Source organism: Muntiacus reevesi, chromosome 4 (assembly GCF_963930625.1).
Source record: "Muntiacus reevesi chromosome 4, mMunRee1.1, whole genome shotgun sequence".
Classification (NCBI taxonomy): domain Eukaryota; kingdom Metazoa; phylum Chordata; class Mammalia; order Artiodactyla; family Cervidae; genus Muntiacus; species Muntiacus reevesi.
In genome coordinates this window covers 75,066,443-75,072,442 of record NC_089252.1, presented here as the reverse complement: position 1 = coordinate 75,072,442, position 6,000 = coordinate 75,066,443, and the positions used below count along the sequence as shown (strand labels likewise).

Genomic DNA, 6,000 nt, shown 5'->3' with positions numbered 1-6,000 from the left:
TGGGACCAAAGCGGTCATTTTTGCTGTATTCATTGTGCCCAGGAAGAACAAAATTGGCAGCAGCATGACATCTGAGCCCTCACCATGAATGACTCCTCTTTCCTCAGCAGCCTTCTGCCCAGCTCCATGGAATGCTCCTTGTTTCTCTAGTGTGTGCTTCGCTTTCCTGCCTCCCTGTCCCTTTGCTCACATCTCCCTTCTTCCCTAATGCCTGTCTACTCCTCCACTCCCCAGCTGCCTCCCAGCTCACATGTATCTCTGTCCCTTTCCTCAAAGCCTCCATGGATGTCACATCTGCTATGGATCTTCCCAGAAGTCCCTCCAGCTCTGAGCGCGTATCCCTCTTCTGATCACCTATAGTACATTGATGCTTTCTGCTCTAACTGCAGTTGAAAGTGAAAGTGCTAGCCACTCAGCTATGTCTGACTTTGTGATCCCATGGTCTGTAACATGCTAGGCTCCTCTGTTCATGGAATTCTCCAGGCAAGAATACTGGAGTGGGTTGCCATTCCCTTCTCTAGGGGATCTTTCCAACCCAGGGAAGTCTCCAGTTGAGAAGACCCAAACTCAGGTCTTCTACAATGCAGGCAAATTCTTCTACTGTCTGAGCTACCAGGGAAGTCTTCAGTTGAGCCTTGAACAACATAGGTCCCCTTCATGTGATTTATTTCCCAATAAATAAGTGTGTACTACAATACTACACGATTTGCTTGGTTGAGTCTGCAGAGTGGAACCTACAGCAGTAGGGGGCCTGCTGTAAAGTTGTTCACAGGTTTTTGACTGCCAGTGGTCAGTGCCCCTAATCCCAGCATTGTTCAAAGGGCAGCTGCCTTCTTGAGCTTAGAACTGTGTGTTTAGCTCCTGACTGCCCTACATGTGTGAGCTCAGCGAGTGGTCACCAGTGTGGAATGCAGGAATAAGGGAATGCAGGAGTTTTGAAAGTCACTCTATGGAACTGGAGTGTTTGGGGTTATAGATTTTTCATCTGTCTTAATTTTAATTGTTTTTGGTGGGTTGGGTTGTGCAGAGGAGTAAACAGGTATTCCAGGTAGAGGGAAAACATGAGTATACACACACATTTAGCCCTTGTGCGTGTGTGTTTGTGGAAAGAATGAAGGAGAGGAAGGAAGGAAGAAAGGAAGAGAGAAAGAGAAAGGAAGGAAAAGGAAGAGAAAGGGGAGAGAGAAAGAAAGTTAGACAAAAGGCAAGAAGGAAGGGCAGGAGGAAGGGAAATTTCCAGAAAACTCAAAATCACCTGATTTCCTCTGGAGAGAGAAGCTGACTCACTGGGGCATAGGGAGAGAGACCTACATTTTACTGCCTACTCTCTTCTAGTTGTTACTTTTGTACTAAGTACCTGTGTTGTGTAGTTTAACATTTTTAAGATTAAAAAACACAGGAAGACGATATCCAGTAAACTTTGTCCTCTTACAAAGTGTCTGTGACTCTGAGGTTGGCTGCCTTCCCAGGCTGCAGAAGACACTTCTGTTGGAAAAACTCCTGAGTTGGGCTGGTGGCAAGGGTACTAATCGTTGGGAGAAAGTTCCACACGGGTCTTCTGAGTAAAGGCACTGACATCTTGGTTCCAAACTATGTTTTGAAGGATGGATTGTATGGCACACAGCCTTGAAATGGAGCTGGTTTCTCCCTATGCAGCAGAGGGCAGGTTTGTTTTCTGTCTAGAATAATAAAGATAATATCTTCCTCAGGAGTCAAGGTTGAGCAGGCTTACTACTGCCCCATTAGAAGTTACCTAAACCCAGAGTTTCTTAGCCATGGGTGTGTGTGTTGAATCTATCTGGACTGCTTCACAAATTCTTCCCATGGGGACGAGGTGAGCTGACAGAAGCATGGAGCTCAGACTGACCACTGTGCAATGAGTAATAAAGTCCTCTGTCTCTGACCCAGGGGTCTCGTGTCCTCTGTTGGCGTCTGTGAAACTGACCGGTTAACTTACTAGCTCACAGTACGGTAGGATGTCATACCCTTTATAGTTCTTGGCACTAATGATAGAGGTTTTGATTGTTGAAGATACTCATCTTAATCAAAATCCAAATATTTAGGATGAGCAGTTCTCCTCAGGTAAACAATTTCACAGAGGAATTCAATTATTTCAATGGCTTTATTTCAGGAATGTGTTAGATACACAGACGACAGAAAAGAGCCATGAGCCATTTAGCCTGCTCCCTGCTAAGACAAGAAATTGAAATAACACTGGGAGCCATTTTGTGTCCTTGGTTATTTGACAGATGTCAAATGGCCATTTCTCTGTTATGTGTTTCCAGTAAAAACATGGTAGAAATAAAACAGTTAGTTTCCCCAAGATACTAAAAACACATATATAATATTTCATCTACTCTAGCAAATAGGTGCTTGTATTCAACACTTATAGGGAGGAAGGAAACTGTTTATACATTTCTTTCTAGGAGGATGAGATGGGTCTTTTAATAAGTGAAAGTAAATTTCTGCTTTTTATTTTTAGATGTCAATATGGAAAACCTCAAAATTGTTTTTTCTTTAAGTCACCCATCTATGATTTTTTTTTTTTTTTTTTTTTTTTTTGCTGTTATAGTATCCAGAGGGAGATGTAGGAGATGCGGGTTTGATCCCTGGGTTGGGAAGATCCCTGGAAGAAGAAATGGCAACCCACTCCAGTATTCTTGCCTGGGAAATGCCATGGACAGAGGAGCCTGGTGGGCTGCAGTCCGTGGAGTCACAAAAGAGTCAGACACAAGTGAGCATGCATGCACATGGTAGCCAGAACTGACTAAAACACTCATCTTTGATGAAACAAGGAGACATCTGAGGCTCCAAATCACACAAAACTGACGGCAGTGATCCCCAGGGTGGTGTGGATCAGTAAGGACATGGCAGAAGTGGAGTCAGCACACCCATGTCATGAGAGCAGATCTCGGGTGGGGCTGGTGGATCCTCCAAGGCGAAGGGCTCAGAGTAGACGGTGAGCAAAGCCAAAGCTCAGCTCAAAGAGCAGCGTGCAGAGAGTGAAGGCAGAAGCAAAGAGGGCAAAGCTCAGGGAAGACGCAGGCAGCAATAACACGTATCTTCAGGAGAAAACCTGCCAGCGAGCTCAGAGAAGGGACCACCGTGCCATGAGCAGCCCTCCAGCTGCCTGTTGTTTCCCTGAGAAGAAATAAAGGCTACATTCACTCGCTTAATGCCAAGCCATGAGAAAAACTCCTTCTAGCCAGGAACCTGAATGCTACCAACATCTAAAGCCTGCAGGCAGCTCACCTGAGAGAAGGTGAAACAGAAGGTAAAACAGGAGCTGGTAGCACTTCACAAAGAAGTGAAGGAGGAGAGAAAAAGTCATCAAAGAATTGAAGGAAAACTGGAAGCAGTTCATGAAAGAACAGACACTAAAGAAAACTAAGGGCCATGGAGAGCAGGAATGAACACTACAAGATAGAGTTTCAAAGGATTAGAGAGCAGGTTACACTTTTCAATAGGGAGATCAGAGTGGACTTATTGAGAATGACATCTTATATGAAGTCTTAACAGGAGTGAAGGGGTTAGCTGTACTCTAGGGACATGCTCAGTTGTTTAGTTGCGTCCAATGCTTTGTGACCCCGTGGACTGTACTCTGCCAGGCTCCTCGATCCGTGGGATTCTCCAGGTATGAATATTGGAGTAGTTTGACATTTCCTCCTCCAGGGGATCTTTCTGACCCAGGGATCGAACCTGTGTCTCCTGAGTTAGCAGCCGGATTCTTTACCACTGTGCCATCTGAGAATCCCATGCTGTAGGGATGAGTGAGCATGTTAATGTCAGAAATCAGACAAGAAGGAAGGAAGAGTATAATTTTCAAATGGTGTGACTAAAACTGGAGATTGTCATGGAATAAACCACTTATAAACTGTAAAAGATTTTATTCAGAGCATAAAATTTGTATGCATAATGTTCATGTAACAGGTAACAACAACCAAATAGAAGCTATAATGGAAGAAAAGAGCTTATTTATACTAGTGATGAGAAAGGTAAATTACCTGGGAATAAATTTCATAAGAAATGGGAAAGATTTATATGAAGAAGTGCTAGGTAAGGGGTTGGAAGCCTAAAAATAGCATCTGGTTCCCTACTTAGATGTATTCTCTTGAGATCAGGAAGGTGGAAGTTAGGAAACCATCCTCCTGTGGCTTCTGGCCCTGCCACAGGAGGAGAAGGAGGTGATTTCATTGCAGCTAGTTCCTTCTTTATTCTCAAGCTTCCCAGGTGTCACGAATCAGCAGTGGTTGTGGCAGCCTTATGATCCAACTCTGAGATCCGGGATCACAGGATAAGATGCCCCTTCTCTACAGTCAGGCAGAGGCTGTGGCTTCAGCCCTAGCATGGCTCCAGTAGCCTCAGAAGTAGCAGCTCCCTTGGTGGACCAGTTTGGCAGTGTTATTCACTCCAAGATATCAAGCCTAGAAGTGCTTCTCCAGGCCTCCCGATGATTTGATAAGGACTTAATTCTCTTTATTCAATCTCTTCCTGTGAAAAATACACAGGGTGATTTCTGTTTTCTGTATTGAAATTTGTCTGACATATTTGATATTGGAAGTGGCTGCAGAAATGAGATCCTCAAGATGGGAATCTGGGATTGGGTCTGACCTGGCTAGGTTTGAAGATAATGGTGAACTTGCCACTGGGGGGAAATATGCTGTTCTGTACTTAGTCACTCAGTTGTGTCCTTTTCTTTGCAACCCCATGGACTGTAGCCCACAAGGCTCTTCTGTCCATGTGGATTCTCCAGAGAAGAATACTGCAGTGGGTTTGCCATGCCTTCCTCCAGGGGAATCTTCCCAACTCAGGGATCAAACTCAGGTATCCCACATGGCAAGTGCATTCTTTACTGACTGAGCCACCAGGGAAGCCCAGGAATACTGGGGTGGGTAGTCTATCCCTTCTCCAAGAGGTCTTCCCAACTCAGGAATCCAACCAGGGTCTCCTGCATTGCTGGTGGATTCTTTACCAACTGAGCTACCAGGGAAGCCCGAAAAGTGAAAGTGAAAGTCACTCAGTCACGTTTGACTCTTTGTGACCCCATGGACTGTAGCCCACCAGGCTCCCCTGTCCGTGGAATTCTCCAGGCCAGAATACTGGAGTGGGTAGTTGTTCCTTCTCCAGGGAATCTTCCCAACCCAGGGATTGAACCCAGGTCTCCCTCTTTGCAGGCATGTTCTTGACCATCTGAGCCACCAGGGAAGTCCAAGAATACTGGAGTGGGTAGCCTATCCCTTCTCCAGGGGATCTTCCCATCCCAGGAATCGAACCAGGGTCTCCTGTGTTGTAGGCAAATTCTTTACCAGCTGAGCTACTAGGGGAAATGGGTCATAGCAAATCTATGGAAATCAATGGAAAAAGTTCCGTAAAAAATCCCTTATGGTTGCCTGGTGGAGAAGGAAACGGCAGCCCACTCCAGTATTCTTGCCTGGAGAATCCCAGGGACGGGGGAGCCTGGTGGGCTGCTGTTTGTGGGGTTGCACAGAGTTGGATAGGACTGAAGCGACTTAGTAGCAGCAGCAGCAGCAGCAGCAGCAGCATGGTTGCCTGGAATGAACAAGTTTACTTAAGGGCAGGCTTCAGTGACTGTTCTCCTAGACAGTCATGATGGGAATGAGGGATTCAAGAACTGATGGGGTGGGTTATATTGGAGAGTTTAAAGAAACAAAATGATATATTGTAAAAGTCAAAAAAATACAGAAGTAAATTTAATATATGGTAACAGTGGCATTTAAAATCTATCAGGTGAAAGATGGATTAGTTAGTAAATGAGGTAGGGCAGATGCATAGCTATCAAGATATCAAGTAAAGTTGGATCTACCCTATGTAATTTGCATCAAAATAAATTCCTGATGGGTCCAATTTTTAAAGGAAAATGAAATCATGAAACATTAGGAAGAAACCATGTTGCAATTATGTGAATTTCTCAATTAAACCTTCAAGTGGAAATACATGAACTTTTAAACCCTGAGTAACTGCTACCACATTAGCTTTTCT

General features: G+C 44.7%; 1 non-coding gene across 1 annotated transcript; it reads left to right on the top strand.

Moving 5' to 3' along the window:
- The first annotated feature begins 5,910 nt into the window (after window positions 1–5,910).
- Window positions 5,911–5,979, top strand: LOC136168080 (small nucleolar RNA SNORD36). The gene has a single exon (XR_010663234.1). It is a non-coding gene; the product is annotated as a small nucleolar RNA SNORD36 (small nucleolar RNA).
- Window positions 5,980–6,000: the final 21 nt, after the last annotated feature.